This window comes from Prionailurus bengalensis, chromosome E3 (assembly GCF_016509475.1).
Source record: "Prionailurus bengalensis isolate Pbe53 chromosome E3, Fcat_Pben_1.1_paternal_pri, whole genome shotgun sequence".
In the NCBI taxonomy this organism is placed as follows: Eukaryota; Metazoa; Chordata; class Mammalia; order Carnivora; family Felidae; genus Prionailurus; species Prionailurus bengalensis.
Window position 1 is genome coordinate 19,060,388 of NC_057357.1, and position 16,892 is coordinate 19,077,279.

At 50.4% G+C, this 16,892-nt stretch overlaps 1 protein-coding gene across 1 annotated transcript in view; it reads right to left on the bottom strand.

Moving 5' to 3' along the window:
* Window positions 1-16,892, bottom strand: part of LOC122472073 (formin-like protein 5) — a 56,361-nt gene that overhangs the window by 13,600 nt on the left and 25,869 nt on the right. The gene's annotated exons all lie outside the window — the stretch shown is intronic.

Here is a 16,892-nt window from a genome sequence, read left to right on the forward strand (position 1 = left end):
AGAACCAAGAACCAGGAACCAAGGGGCAACAGGGAGCCATTGATGGTTCCTCTGTCCTGGAGTGGCATCAGATTTGAGTTTCAGAATGAAAATTCGGACACTGGAGGACAGGCCAAAGGTAGGAGAGCATTCGAGGGCCTCTGCAGTTATTCAGGGAGTGAACAAGAACACAGGCAGGAAGCCCTCCCAGCCCGATCGGGCCGATGCCATGCTGCTATTTTAAAAGAGATGGTAGGACTGACTCACTGACTATAAACCATCAACTTGAAAAACGCTTTAAAAAGTTCAAGGAAAACCTATAAAATGTGGAGGTCTCTCTCATCAGGAAATAAATCAGAACAGAAGCTAGAATTCATGGACCATAACTCAGGTAATCACCCAGCTTTCCAGGACTAGATTAAGCTTGCATTCGTACATTCCTCTCTGTTATGAAAGCACTTTGGCATCATTATTTCATTTTATTCTCTTACACGTACCCTTATGGGGCAATTTTTATCCCTATCTCACGGGTGTGGAAACTGGGGCAGCCACCCGTTAAATAAATGACATGGGAACCGAAGCCTCTGGACCCTCAGGAAGAGCAGTTTTAAGGTCCCTGACCAAAGCGGACTCTCTCCTCATTTGTTTTCACGCCAGATTCTGGTCCCAGCTCCACCACAAACTAACCTTAGGCTCTAAAAAGACAACTCGTGACATTCCTGTACCTCACTTTATTTACGTTTGCATCAACCATCTCATGCAACTTTTAGGAGACTGCAACAAAACAGAATATTTGTGAGAAAAGAGAATATTTGAAACCTTCAAAGCTGTGCTTTGCAAATGTACGGTCGTATCTGTATAAACAACAATAAATGCTACATATTTTTCAAGGCATGCAAGGCAGAGAATTTGGAATAACTGTGGATCCTCTAAGTGTCTAGGAGGAGAACACAATGCAGATGTAGCCCAGAAAGTTCCATGATCAGCGTGGTGCAGAAAATGAAGGGAAAAAATGTTCACCTGGAAAACTGGGGTGAGGCTCTTTGGCTGGATGACGGCGAGATTCTGGGTGGACAACACCATAAATCTTCACTTGCCCTTTTTTAAAGGTCAAAGAAAAGAGTGTTCCAACACCGTGGCTTGATGGAGGGAAGGACGCTATTGATGACTCAAAACAGAACGCGAATTTTTTTTTTTTTACCCTTAAAAAGAGGCTTTTCCCCCAAAGGATATTCAGAATGATGAAATGGTCCCGGAGTGGAACAGTACGGCCCATCGCTGCACTCGACCCCACAGGGTGTCATGCATACTTTGCCGCTAACCTTTTCACTCAGTCAGTCACTGAGCAAATATGTGTTGGAGTCCCTTCCATGAGCCATCGCGAGTAAGAGTCACGGCCCCTGTGCTGACTGGGCGCAAGGGCTGTCAAGGAAAGTAAGCGATTATGCTCCAGCGCAGTGAGTGAGGCACAGGGCCTCCGAGAGGAGAGGGCTGTCGTCACCACCATCACAGCTAACTAACGTTTACTGAGCTCATACTATGTGCTTGGCACTGGTCCAGGTGCTTCGTAAGAGTTAATCCCCTTGACATTGGCGGTAACATCCAGGGGGTAAGTATCGTTACCTCCACGTTAGGTAGGAGGAAACGGAGGCACTGAAAAGTGATGTGACCCGCTCCAGGTTTCACGGGAGGGCGCTGAGTCTGGGCAGTTTTGCTCCCGAGATCCCGTTCTTCGCCTCTGTGTTCCGAGTGCTTTGCACGTGTGGACCCACTGAATCCTCAAGATAACTAAGCCATCGATGCTATCACCATACCCATTCCGGAGATGAGAAACCTAGACGCAGAGATGATGATAACTTACCAAAGGTTAGAAGTGATGGGAGGGCATCTGATGCAGGCCTGAGACAGCAGGAAGGTTTTCTGAAACTGGTGATGGCTCGTGAGACCTACTCCGTGAGCTGGATGTAGAAGCTTGGGTGCTGAGGAAGGGTATGTGAAGGCAGTGAGGACGGAGGTGGGAAAGAGAGCGCGGGAAGAACACACGCAAGGCGGTAACGGGGGTGGGAGAACCGCGGGCCCCGGAAGCCCTCAGGCTTGGGTGTGTGGGGCCTGCTGGAGCCTGAGGGGGAGCGGGAGGTCAGGGCCGCCCACCACGGAGGAGGGCAAGGCACAGCTGACGACACCCCCGACCCTGGGCCCATCCGAGGCTCAGACAGGCAGAGCCTGCTGAAGAGCGGTGGGAACGACCGAGAGGAGGAGCGGTCCCTGCCGGCCTCTGCACCTCAAAATGAGCATCGGGCACTGGTCCACTACCGTAGGGAGGGCACGAGAGCTGAGGAGAGTTCTAGCTCTCCTGAGGCAGGCACACAAGTCCTACTAAGTTTGGGGGTAAGGCAGGACAACCGAGATAGACAAGAGCCGCCAAAGGAGACATTTCCACCCGACCCTCAAATAAGCGGAAGCCTGTGGCGAACTGAATGCGCCCAGAGCCACAGCAGAGCCCAGACTCCTGCAACGACAGACTAGCAGAGCTGAGTGCCTGCACGAACAGCCTGACACAAGAGGTGTGGCACTCTCAGTGTCCACACGCGGCTAGCATCCCGTCAAAACTCACCACAGGAGAAAAATAGAAACCATGCATTATCAGGACACACAGTCAATGGAACTAGATCCAAAGACGGCCAAGATGTTGGAATTCTTTTGCAGGAACTCAATTACGGTAAGTACCTTAGAGCATCTAGTGAAAAAGGCGGGCCGAATGAATGAGTAGATGAGGGGTTTCATCAGAGGTTTGGAAGTTGAAAGAAATTATCCAAACGAGGGGCACCCGGGTGTCTCAAGCCAGTTAAGCGTCTGACTTTGGCTCAGGTCATGATCTCACAGTTTGTGGGTTTGAGCCCCGCATCGGGCTCTGTGCTGACAGCTCTGTGCTGAAGCCCGCTTGGGATTCTGTGTTTCCCTCTGTCTCTCTCTGTCTCTGTCTCTCTCTCTGCCGCTTCCCCGCTCGTGCTCTGTCTCTCTCAAAGATAAATAAAAACATTAAAAAAAATTTTTAAAAATGACCCAAATGAAAATACAGAGAGGAAGAAATTGGAACAATATCCAAGAACAGTGGGGCAGAGAACTACTGAATACCCAGTGGCTGGGAAGTATCCAAATTTAATGAACAATACCAATCCACTTATTCAGAACTCCAAGAACTCCAAGCAGGATAAACACAGAGAACAACACACCTAAAAGGATCAAGGTTGAAGTGTTGAGAAAGAGAAAGAGAAAATCTTGAAGGCAGACAGAAAAAAAAAAAAAAAAGAGGCACTTAACGTGCAGGGGAGCGACACAGGAATGACGGCTGACTCATCATCAGAAACACTAGGACCAAGTGACAATCGAGTGGCATTTTAAAGTGCTGAAGGAAGAAAAAACGAACAATCCAGTCAACCTGCAATTGCACACCAAATGCCAATATTTCAAAGATGAAGACAAAACTAGTAACGTTTTTGTAAGTAATCTCTACAGCCGATGTGGGGCTCGAACTCACGACCCCAAGATCAAGAGTCGCGTGCTCTACCAACTGAGCCAGCCAGGCAACCCTAAAATCATGACATGTATCAAAGAGACGAAGGTTAAAGACACCTCATCTCCTGAAGACCTCACCACGGCACGGTCGTGCGGAGGGGAGGGAGAGGGAGGCGGAGAAGGAAAGAATTTAGGCATCTGCCAGCTATACTGGACCAGTCTGGGTGGGGATAGCTCTTAGGGAAGGATGATGCCAGCGCTGACTCGTCATGGCCGTCTGCAGTCCCGGTCAAAGGAGGGCTGTGAGACTGCACCCAGGCACCCTGGGAAAGAGAACCAGACAGACTGACAGTGACGGCAGAAGGATGTACCAAACAGTCCAACTACGGATGTTTTTTTTTCCCCCAGGCTAAATGTTATTCTTGATGTCACGCCTTAAGCTTCACTGTGCGGGCACAGGAGGCACAAGAAGTGTTTGTTAGAGATTTATCTACTTTCTAGTAAAGTATTAGGAGAGTTTAGCATAAAGAGAAGACTGGCAACTTTCAGCTTGCAGCTTTTAACTTCTTAGGTCTCTGACATCTTGGGAGAATAAGGAAAAGTTCTGGTTGCAAGTCGGCTTGGCAATTTACAGTTAACTATTTCCCAGCCTTGACACTTTTGACATTTTGGTCTAAATAATTCCTTCCTGTGGGCTGTCCAGAACACTGTAGAATGTTAACAGCATCCCTGGCCCTTACACGCTTAAAACCCAGTGGCAACACGTCCCCCTCTCCCCAGCAGGGACAAGCACAACCATCTGGAGACACTGCCAGATCAGGGGGCGAGGAGGACGGCAAAACTGCTTCCGGTTAAGAACCACTGGGAGAAAAAAAAAAAATCTTTAGGGCTGCCAGGAAGGCTAAAAGATAGCAGTCTTTTTGTGTGAAAGTCAACGTAACTTAGTCACATTAATAGGACGGGAGGCTTGCAGGAAGAGGAGGGACGCTGCTCTGACTGTGTAATGGCCTGTTTTATGAGGGCTATTCCCGACGATGTCCATTTGGGGGAGTCCTATATCCTGAGAAATGAAAGAACACAGAAACTTGCTTCACTGCTTTTCCAAAGACCGTTTCTTTGCTTGGTGTCCTAGGACTTTTTATGAACTGGTGACAGATTTTTTAATTGCCAAGAACTCTGTACCTTTTTCTCAGTAGTTAGTTAGTTAGTTTGTTTGTTTGTTTGTTTGTTTGTTTTTTTAATGGGATATACGAGCCTTTCTGAGGATTTTCTTACATCCTATTGTCCTGCCTTGGACAATGAGCGAACAAATAAAACAGCCCCAGGGCTGCTTCTTAATCAGTCATCTGGGACTTTTTCTGAATGGCTTTTAGTATCATCTTTTCTAATTCCCAGATTTTTTTTTTTTTTAAATACCTAACATTTCAGTGGACTGTAATGAGAGAGAAGAAATACACACGTGTTCACCCGGTCACCCGAAACGAAAACGTCTCCCAGAATGTCTCAAGTTCACGAGAGAATTTTCCTACCCTGGATAATTTCAGGAACCTACTGGTGGAGACAAGCTGTTGTGCTATAGCATATTACTATGGTGGTTGTGTTCCTAAGGATTTATGAAAAATCCCAAATTATACGGTCAACGCCTACAAAGGCAGGAGGGAAAACAGAACGAAGCACGTTCAACTGGCACCGGAAATTCAATGGCATCACTGGGCAAAGCGTCCCATTCCATCTGGATATCACTTGAACGGGCGCTGGTCTTTTCTCATCACGCTCTTAGCAGCATGAACACCTCACACAAGTATACCTCCTTTGCCACCCACAACCCAGAAGAACAGAAAAATACTCAGAAAGTGTGAGTTCAGAAGGTGCTGGCCCCTTGTGGGCGGGTGAGGTGGCTAAGACTGACAGCCCAGAGCACATCTGCTGCGGGTCAAAGCCCCGTCCACCACCTAAAAGCCGCGTAAGTGTGAGCGGGTTCCTTCGTGTCTCCGTGCCCCCGTTTCCTCGTCCGAAAAGTGGAGACGTTAAGAATTTCCAACTTCCAGAACTGAGTGGATTACAAGAGATGATATACGCAACGAGCTAATTCCTAGAAAGCTCAAAATGTGGTCTTTGTTGTTATGACGTTAAGTGGCTGAGAGTGTAGACTCTGCAGACAGACTTGCTGGTTCTGTGACCTGGGACAACCTAACTGAAGCTCTCTGGGCCTCTGTTTTCTCACCTGTAAAAGGGGATAATACAGCACCGATTTTGGTATTAAATGAGTCAACCAAGACTAGCACTTGGGAAAAGGCCTGGCAGATGGGAAGCACCCAAACACACGTAAGCTAGCAGTGTTACAATTATTTTCTTTGGAAGGATCTTCCTGGCAGCAGTGTGGAAGGTGCGTGGAGGGCTGGGGAGGGAAGACACACCGGTGCGCAGGGAAACTGAGGAGTTGAGAATGAAGAGACCGGAGGGAGAATGGGAGATCCAAGTGAGAATAAGGAGCCCCCCCCCGCCCCCCACCCCAGCCCTAAAGCAGCGGAGAAGGAGGGGAGGCGACAGAGAGCTATTACAAAGATACAACACGCAGGACGTCGTGACGTGGCGTGGATGGAGAGGGAGAAGGAATCCCCTAGAATGGCCACCACGTTTCCACGCTGAGTGACCGGCTAGACAGCGAGGCTCTTCAACTGCGGAGAAAATCTGGGAGCCTCTGAGGTTGGGGTCAACACGGTCAGCTCCGGAAATGCCGGATTTAAGGGGTCGATTGAGCGTGCAGTGGAGACGTCCGGTGTGTTTCTTGCTATGAGGTTCCGAAGCACAGCAGAGGCGCCCGGAAAGGAAACTCAGAGCGTGTTAGCAGGAGCAGCAAAAAACACTGCTTTGGGGGAGTTTGCTCGGAACGCAGATCTGGGGAGAAGACGAAGGCTAAGCACAGAAGCCTTAGGGGCAACGCAGCCCAAGAGCAGCCCAAGAGCAGAGAGCAGCAGGGAGGCCGGGGAAGAAGCCCAAGAAGCCGGGAGTGTGGGCCACCAGAGCAAGGATGAAGGACCGGCCGAGAATGCTGAGTGTGGCAGGGAGGGCAGGAAGGTGTGAGGGCGGTGGCTCCCGGGAGCCAAGACGCAGGGCGCCGAGCGCAGACAGAGAAGCAAAGCCACGTGAAGAGAGACGCGAGCTGTCGCAAACCTGAACATCGCGAGTGGCAGAAAAGAGCCAGTGGAGAGAGGGAAGCTGGAAATGCAGAGTGGCCAGAGGAAGGCCGAGGAGGGAAGCCCCCGGGGAGGGGGAGAGCGGTGTGCCTGCGAGAGGTAATGACCTTGACGGCAGGGAAGGTGGAGGCAGCAGGTCTTCTCTGGGAACTGGGAGGCAGGTCATCAGGTCATCAGGCCCAGGAGAGTGGGTGTGTCTGCAGAAGGGGTGGAGTAGGTTTGAGGGAAGTAAAAGTCTGGCAAGAAGGCTTAGGAAAACGGGGCGGGAAACTGCGCCAAGGGCTGGAAGGCAGCCTTTAAAGCCCAGCTGAGCTTGGAGGCCGTGACAGTTGGGCCGGCCTGACCCTCCACGTGAGACGATCTTTCTGGACCACGCCCTGCATCCCAGGTACAGGCGCCAAGAAGCCCCAGATGAACGAGCCTGGCTGTGGCTCTGCGCAACAGGTGAAGGAAAGAGGCCGGCTGGACAGAAGGCTGGAAGGGATGTGAAAGACACCCTCTGTGACTGACTGAGGGCAGAGAAGGAAAGGGACCCAGCAAAGCACAGAGGGGGACTGTTCAGGAAAGGAATCCAAAAAGACAAGAGACTGGAGGATGAGGTGGACGATTTGGGTTCCAATTTGAGAAATGGTTCTTAAAACGCCAAGGCACATTTCTTTCTGGAAAGGAATGCCAGTTTACATTCCCAGCTGTGTATGGCTGTGTGACGGCCTTCGTCAGTTCTCCCAAGACAGCAACATATCATCATTTTGAGCTGTGCCAGTTTAGTAAGTGAAAAATGCAGTCTCAGAGCTTTGGGTTTCTTCGGTTAGTTACAATTTTGAAATGAGTCTTATATACTTACTGGTCATCTGTATTTTATCTGTGAGCATTCTGTTCATGGCATTTGCTCACTATAGTGTGCTTTTTTGAGTGAGTGAGAGAGAGAGAGAGAGAGAGAGAGAGACAGGTTAGTGTAGGAGAGGGGCAGAGGGAAAGAGATAGAGAGCAGGAGGGAGGGAGGGACTGAGGAAGGGAGGGAGGGAGGGAGGAAAGGAGGAAGAGAGAGAGAGAGAGAGAGAGAGAGAAAATCTTAAGCAGGTTCCATGCTCAGTGTGGGGCCCAACATGGGACTTGATCCCATGACCTTGGCATCATGACCTGAGCTGAAATCAAGAGTCAGACGCTCGACCAACTGAGCCACCCGGGTGCCCCCGTCGTGCACTTCTTTCAACTGATCGATAACACAGCTTTATACCTTAAAGATCTTAATGCTCCGTTGTGGCTGCTCCTGTTTCCACCCAGTCATTGGCCATCATTTTAATTATGAGATAGGCAGACAGAAGTTTAATTCCTGGTGGTTAAGTTTATAATGGTGGTTTTATTTGCGTGGTTATCTTTTATTGTTCATTCTCTGTACTTTTATGCCAGAGCGTGAAGAACTTTCCATCTTTTCCTCCGTTCTGTGGTTCTGGGTTTTCACTTGAAACTCTTCATCCATTTGGAATCGACTTTGGCCCCTAATGGTGAGGTACACTCTAACCCGCCTACTTTTTCCAGTGCTAACCTGTTGTTTCATACTGTTTCCTCCCTGTCTTCTGACGCCTCCTCACCTCATGCCGCCTTCTTAAATGTCCCAGGGCCGGTTCCCAGGTGGTAGCAGGAGCCCCGTCTCACCAGCGTGGGAGCGCAGCCGGGAGGCTCAGGCGGCCAAGGTCAGACAGAGAGCCGGGGGACCACACGGGCTCAAGTCCAGTTACTCTTTACTAGACTCCAGCTGCCCCACAGGAGTCTTCGTTTTCTTAAGCCCTCACCTAAAAGCTTTGAAAACATTATGGAACGGACTAACTATCAAAAGAAGCCGATTATTCAGGGAAAGTAATTTCATGTGATCGCCAGATCTCATCGTGGAGAATACCCCATCTCAGCTTTTCTGGGGAAGGCTCTCACAGACGTCAAGTGTGTGTTCTGGAGAACAGCGGAACACCACCCACCTACACCGGAGGTAGACACCTGTAAACAGCGCTTCTCCACAGATGTGTTTCTAGCGTGGGGGCCGTGACTACACATCTCTCCAGGAACTAGCCCGGGGTTCTTGGCCGTGGGCTTGAAGAGGTCTGTGGAGTCCGTGAAATTCTCTGCCAATCTGTGTGTGTGGATGATTTTTGGGGGGGGGGGGGGGAAGAGGCCGTCAGAACCTCCATGTAACATCTACAGGGAGCAAGGTTTCTATTCCTAAAGACTGTTCTAAGAGTCAAAGGCTGCAGTTAAGTCCACTGCCCTGTGACCTGCTGATCACTTCTTTAGAAGTTATATTAACATATGTTGCCGGGGCGCCTGGGTGGCTCAGTCAATTAAGCATCCGACGTCAGCTCCTGTCACGATCTCGCGATCTGTAGGTTTGAGCCCCGTGTTGGGCTCTGTGCTGACAGCTCAGAGCCCGGAGCCTGCTTCGGATTCTGTGTCTCCCTCTCTCTCTGCCCCTCCCCTGCTCACATTGTCTCTCTCTCTCTCAAAAATAAAAACCTTTTAAAAATTAAAACCAACGAAACAAATAAAAACCTATTGCCACATAGGCTGCATTTCAACTTTCTCTTCCAGTTCCTTCCTCAGTCCAAGTGCACTGTGATTGTTTTCTCCATACGGTTAGGCTACCTCAATTCAGTATTCTGCCTTTAAGCCACACGCCTGCCAATCTTATGACTGAGCCTTGGAACAAAGGCTCAAACATCAGACACACTACAAGGTGTGTGGCTCCAAAAGCAGAGGCAAAATGCTTGTAGATTTCCACTGAGAACCACTCAGATGAGGACATTCGCATTTAAACACGAGTTCACCTTACCACATTTCTGGAACGCCTAATTAGGGTGAAATCACACGCCCTTTAGACAATATTGCTATAAGCAATTATACAGCTACACATTATTTTCGAGTCTAACCAATTAAATGAGGGATGAAAAAGAAACTGCTGAAAGAAAAGGAAAAGGAGAAATAAAAACATAGATAATACATACGTAGAAATTCAAAGAAGTCACAAAACTGATCAGCTATGACTGATTTAGCACATCTTTATTTAGTACATAAAGATATAGACAGACATGAACATCACTCACGTTTGCCAACTGAACTAATCAGGCACTCTTCCAATGACAACAGAGCCCTCAGGAAGCACGGAATACCTTTGTGTGTAGAAAGAGACGTGCCAGGCTCATGGGAAAGGACATCAATCCTCCCCAAAGTTTAGTTCACAGATATGCCAGGCCATCAATGCCTGGGATTTACTTATTTTGGGGTTCTCAGGACCCACCCCGTAGCAGAGACCCACTAAATATATGGATTAATGTGCTCTCGACCAATCACAATCATAGAAGTTTTCTAGGAACTAGAAACGATACCAAAATTCACTTCTACACAGAAATGGGAGACAGCAACTGAAAAAGGAAAGCCAAAGGAGCCCAGCTCACCCAGAGTGAGAACACATTACACATCCACAGTTATTATCGGCACAGTGTGGTGTCGGTGCGCACAAACACACCCACCCGAAGCCACGTGTCAATGAAAACAAAGTCAACAGAAAGTCGAGGCAGGTGTGAGAATTCTATGGTTCAAAAAAGAGAAGCATGTGAAACGAACGGAAAAGCGAATAATCACTGCGTCACCGATTTCAGTAAATAACGTCCAGACATAACCCGAATCACGCCAACCCCTCCCTTCTTCGCCCCTAAAGCCACGGTGCTCAATAGTTTCTCACGTCAGTCCCACGCCATTGTCCTGCTCTGGGGGCCATCACCTCTCCCTTAGGCTGCTGCGATCGCTTCCTGCTTCCTGACTCGTCTTTCCCTCGTGTCCCTTCCCCTTCCTCCACAGACCTGGCTCACCTGCCACCACAGGACACCTCCTCAATCACCAGCTTGGCTTCCTCAACCTTCTGCACATATGGGCTCCCCCAATTCTACTGCAGTGGTCCTCAAACCACGATCCCCCAAAACTGGCCCGGAAGCTTTTCGAACAATGGTCCTCCACCGATGAGCACAAAGGCCGATCCATACCGCCCGTCTCTAAAAGTTGACGTCCACGGTCACAGGTGTTCGTGTGTTTTAGTCCTGCCATCTTGGGGTTGTCTGAGGAACGTTACACATCCTAGCGTGTCCAAGAAGGTAAAAGCCGTGAGAGTAGTGAAAAGGTTCTAAGGGGAGATGAACAAGCATGATGCAAATTAAGGAAATGATACGCTTCACCGTGAGAAATGATGCCTCCACCGATTTTCCCATACAAATATGGGACACATTCATTTCAACCTTAGCGGAAAAAATTAAAAATTGTCTATTTTGGGGAAAGATGGCTGTCAGTGTTTATTAAGCAAAGAAAATAAGGGTACACTGGTTTTAAACCTTGTTTACTAATGTTGATTTATTTTGAGAGAAGAGAGAGAGAGAACAAGTTGGGGAGGGGTGAGAGAGGGAGAGAGAGAATCCTAAGCAGGCTTCAAGCTATCAGCGCAGAGCCTGACACGGGACGGGGCTCGAACCCATGAACCGTGGGATCATGACCTGAGCCAAAATCAAGAGCTGGTTACTTAACTAGGAGCCACTTAAGTCCCCTGATTTTAGAGCTTCAAAGCTTTTAAGAACCAACTTACTCTATCTATTGGATGGAAATGCATCCAGAGGCTTGTGAATTTAAACACCACAATTGCTCTGGACTTAAGAACATATGGATCTACAAACAGCCATTAGTTCACTACCTCATTGGAAAATAAGAGCTGGACAGGCTTTTCCCACTGCCGGCAATCAGACAGTGTCGCCTTTTTCCAATGTATAGTAAACAAACAAGCAAACAAACAAAACATGAAGTTAAAGGACAAAATGGTCAGTGGGTTAGGTTTCCCCCGAGAATTTTTCTTCTCCCTGGGAATCCTCTACCACCCATCACCCCTACCTTCCTGTTCCCAAGATTACTCAAGTGTCACATGTCAGAGAAGGCTTCACGGACCCCTGGGCACGTCTCAGCGACCCCATGCCAGCGCCCACGCTACATCTATCCTGCACCCACCGTACCCAGTGAAGTAGAAGTACTTTCGTGTATTTCCCCAAGGTACCGATGCGCATGGGTTCGAGTGGCCAGTCCTGTCTATGCATCAAAGTATCCAGCGACCACGTGAAGTCCAAGCTGATAGACTTATAAATGGAGCTGGTCATTGCTTAGAAGAATTTCTGTGCAGTTCTGAACGTTTATTTTCATTTGAGTACCTTGTCACTCAGTCTACCGCTTATACTATAAACTCTTTAGGAGGCAGAAATTTAACGAACCCATTCAGAAACGACAGAAAAACTGCTAATGAAACATGAATGGAGAGATCAAGTGGACAACTAGGCCCAAGTATCTCTGATAAGGCAGACACGTAAAAAAAGAACTGTGAGAAAGGACAGAGAGAAACATGCTGGGACCAATCAAAAGGAAGGAGTCTAGGCAAGTAATTAATAAGCTGTAATTCACAGGGAATAGCAAGACTTCAGAAACGAGTCTTAAAACCTGGAGAGAGCTGACATGAACTTAATATTGTTTTTGTGTCACTGGCTACAAAGAGGCTCCTCCTATTCAAAAGCAGTTTCTTCTATAATCCACAGGGTCGGTCGGCTTTTCAACAGAATCCGCTTTATTTTCTGACCGTTGTATCAAACCTGTACCTAGTCGTGAATGCGTTCCCTCAAGATTCTGTCACTGCACTCATTACGTGATGCACCTGAGGAGAAGAATGTGAACTTGTTTACCTTGTCATGTGTAAATAAATCAAGGTGTGGCATTCCTACTTCCTAAGGCCTGCTGGAACAAGTACAACCGGCTGTATTCAAATTATCTGCTTGTAGGTCTCTCTCCCCACTCCAATTCCTAGGAAGCCGTTATCTTTTTAACCCCAGCATTTGACAGGTTCTCAGCAGACAGGTGTTGAACCGAACCTGGTGATTCAAAAACGAAATTGACAACTGGCAATTAAATGACCAAATAACACATATAGAAAACTCATCAAGAAATACAAATATGGGACACATTCATTTCAACCTTAACAGAAAAAATTAAAATAGGTCGATTTTTTACAAGACAGCATCTACAAGTCAGCACAGCGTGACGGTGAAACGCGACATTCATCATATCACGCACGGTGACATACGATCCAGTGTAAATTATTTGCCGCACCGTAACTCAATGACAGCACTATCGTTTCGAAGACAATTTAGCAATACTAGGACGACATAAAATGTCCTACGAACGTCATGATTTCATCAGAAGAAAATAATTTAGAGAGAAATAGCTATGACCATTAAAATTTGGATTGGCCATGTCAGACCAAAGTGGAAGCCCAGATGTCCCACGTATGGATAAAATCCAGCTCAAGCTAGCTAAGCCAGTTGGAAGACAATTGTGAGTCCAGGTTAAAAAAAAAAACAAAAAACAGTTCAAACAGTAAGAGACTCTTAAATACGGACAACAAACTGAGAGTTGATGGGGGGTTGGGGGGGGGGAGAGGAAAGCGGGTGATGGGCCTTGAGGAGTGCACCTGTTGAGATGAACACTGGGTGTTGTATGGAAACCAATTTGACAGTACATTTCATTAAAAAAAAAAGAAGAAGAAAGAAAAAACCCCGCAAGCTTGAACTAACTAAGGCCACCGAGAGGCAGAGACCAAGTCAGAGACGGTCCAGAGGCAGAGCTGCCAGATGGCAGGGAGAGCCTGGATATAAAGAAGATGGAGGAGAAAGAGGGGGATCGCAGGTGACAGAGGAGATGCGGTTCCGGCATTCAGTGCGCCAGGGCGGGTGTCCACAAACTCTTCCTGCAAAGGGCCAGGCGGTAAATAGCATGGGCTCCGTGGGCCATACAGTCACCGTGAGATCTGCTTGACTGTGCTGCTGCAGTGCGTGGCTGTGATCCAATGACCCTTTTTCACAAAACAGGCAGTGGGCAGGATTTGGCCTACAGGCCAGAGGTTGCTGACCCACGGCCTAAGGAATACAGGGAAAGAAGGCCAATTTGAGGATGCAGTTCATGAGCTGAATTTCAGCAGGACTTTTAAACAGAGAAGTTCAAGACAAAGACCAATCTAGAGATGAAGAGATTCCAGGACTAGAGACATAAAATTAAGGAGCACCCAGAGGGGTTCAGTCGGTTAAGCATCTGACTCTTGATCTCGGCTCAGGTCACGATCTCCCGGTTTGTGAGTTTGAGCCTCGCGTCACGCTCCGCCCTCACAGCGTGGAGCCTGCTTGGGATTCTCTTTTCCTCTCTCTCTGACCCTTCCCTGCTTGTGTGCGCTCCCTCTGTCTCTCTCACTCTCTCTCTCTCTCTCCGAAAATAAATAAACTCAAAAAAAAAAAAAAGACATCAAGTTGAAAGTCATCAGCCGTGTGGCGGTAGGTATGGGGATAGGACCAGGGATACGGTCTGAGAGGACAGAAGATGAGGCACACCTCCCAGTCCAAATACGGGGGCGGACATGCAATGGCACTTCAGATCACTGTGGCCCTGGAAAGGCAGGGACATTATAATCTAACCCCCCTTAACTCAAACTTTTTAAAAAAGAGGGTCCTATTTTGACTTGGAGTTCTCATTCCCTTTTCCAAAATAAATAACCTTAAACTTTCAAATTCATAGATGAGAACGAAAACTTCCCACTGGCTAGAAAATAAGGCAGTGCTCCAGTGTTTTTTTCTTTTGAAATATTTTACGCTCCAAAATTATATAATAGGGGGTATAGCTCAGGGGTAGAGCATCTGACTGCAAAATTAGGTGACATATACGTAAAGCACAACGAATAATGATAAAGCAAATGTCCCATCCCCATCTCAAGAAAGCGTTCACTACCAAAACACCACGGTCCAACTTTTCATTCGGTAAGAATCAGTCTCGCAGCTAGAGGTCAGAGCAGGCAGCCCAAGGCCAGATGAAGCTTGCAGATAGATTTTCTCTGGCCTACGTCCAGCGGTTTCTTTTCTTTTCCTTTTTCATTGCTGATATTTAAGTATCAATAAACTTCACACAAAAAAATCACCGTTCTGGAGTATCCTTAAAAATGAGAAGGTGGGTGTTCCTGCACCCACATTCACCATGTCAACAGGTAGCTAGACTTGCCAAGAGCAAGCAAGCCCGTGCAATGAGCTAGTTTTGCTATTCCTCGCCTCTCTCTACTGCCCTACAATTACCTTCCCTTCGCTTATTAATTTTACCTGCCTAGCACTTGAGTCTGTGACCCCTAGTTACAGAACATCATTGTGGTTTCTAACTTTCTGGAGTAAGGGGCATTACGTAGAGTAAAAGGCAAAACAAAACAAAACAAAAAAACAAAAAACCATCTCAGACTCTCTCAATAGGAGCATTACTGCTGACTAAACCAGCTCCATAACCCCTTATCCATCACTTTGAAATCTAAAAAACAAGGTTTTTGGGTAACTTATTTGGTAACAAAACTGGACCTGAACTAATATGAAGCCATTTACAATCTTTAAGTGTTCCATTTAGCATGAAGTACCTTTATATTTTCACTCTAGAAATATTCACATATTCAACAAAGGGCTGCTGACCCACACCATGGATTATACAGTAACAGCATATGTACATTTTAACTTTTCTAAAATCTGGAAAAGGGGCGCCTGGGTGGCTCCGTGGATTAAGCGTCCGACTTCGGCTCGGGTCATGATCTCGAGGTCCGTGAGTTCGAGCCCGGCGTCTGGCCCTGTGCTGACAGCTCAGAGCCTGGGAAGGGGGCAGGGGGGGGGGGGTGAGGCCTGGGGAAAGCTTGGGTCCAGACCCCAGAGGACGATGCTCAGCGGGGCCGTGACAATGGGCAGCGGGGCCCGCGCTGGCGGGGGGGGGGCGGGTCCCGGGAGGCCGGCCCGCCCCGCTGATCCCGGGGGCTTGGGCAGCGGCTCCGAGCTGGGCGCCTGGCCGCTGCGTGGCGCAGCCTTCGTCCCTGGCCCGCAGCGGACCCGGCGTGGAGCGGGCGGGCGGCCGGGCCGGAGCGGGGGCCCCGCGGGGCAGCGGGGCCCGCCCCAGCCCGGGACACGACCCCGACCCCCGGTCCCCGACAGGCGCGCTGCCGGCCGGCCCGGCACGGCTCACTCACCTGCCCACGGTCTGGTTGGCGAGCTGCATCGTGCGGTTCAAGGGCAGCGGCAGCGGCGGCCCGCGGGGCTCGGACCTGGCGCGGCTACATCGTTTCCGGGCCGAGGCGGCAGCGGCGGCGGCGGCTGCAGGGGCTGAGTGGCGGCGGCTGCGCCGGCTGCGGTGCAACTGCGGCGGCTGCTGTGGCTGACCGGTGGCTGCTGCTGCGCCTGCTGCGGGGGCTGAGCGGCGGCTGCCGCGGGGACTGCAGCGGCGGCGGCTGCTCCGGCTGTGGCGGCTACTGCGGCTGCTGCCGCGGCTGACCGGCGGCGGCTGTGCCGGCTGCGGTGCTACTGCGACGGCTGCGGCGCCGGCGGCTGCGCGGGCTGCGGTGCTACTGCGGCTGCGGTGGCAGCTGAGCAGCGGCGGCTACGCCGGTTGCGGCTGCTACTGTGGTGGCTGCGGCGGCTGAGCGGTGGTGGCTGCGGCGGCTGAGCGGTGGTGGCTGCGGCGGCTGAGCGGTGGTTGCTGCTGCGCCTGCTGCTGCGCCGGCTGCGGCTGCTACTGCGGCTGCGGTGGCGGCTGAGTGGCGGCGGCTGCGCCGGCTGTGGGTGCTACTGTGGCGGGTGCGGCGACTGAGCTGCTGCTGCGCCAACTGCGGCTGCTACTGCGGCTGCTGCGGCGGCTGAGAGGCGGCGGCGGCAGCTGCTATGGCGGCTGAGGCGGCTCCGGGGACGGAGCCCCGCCCTCGCCGCGTGACTTCCAGTGCCGGCCTCTGCCAGGCTCGGCCCCGCGCGCGGCCTGGCCCTGCCGCCCGAGCCCCCGCCGCCCCCCCACCCTGGCTGCCCCGCAGACGCATGGAGCCCCCCGTCCAGGCGCCGCCTGGGTCCCGACTCCCGACCCCTGCTAGGCGGGGCACCGGTGGGAGGGGGCAGCAGGCGCCAGCGGCGTGACCCCGCGATCCTGGCGGCCGGGAACAGCCACACCCGGGCTTGGGGCGCTCTGGGCACGGGGCGGGACCCGCGAGGGGGGCTGGGGGGGGCGATGGTGGGAGACGCGAGGGGTTGGGTAGGCGGTTGCCTCCGGATGCCCCCTTTAGGACTGTGCCGACGCGCGGGTGTAGAC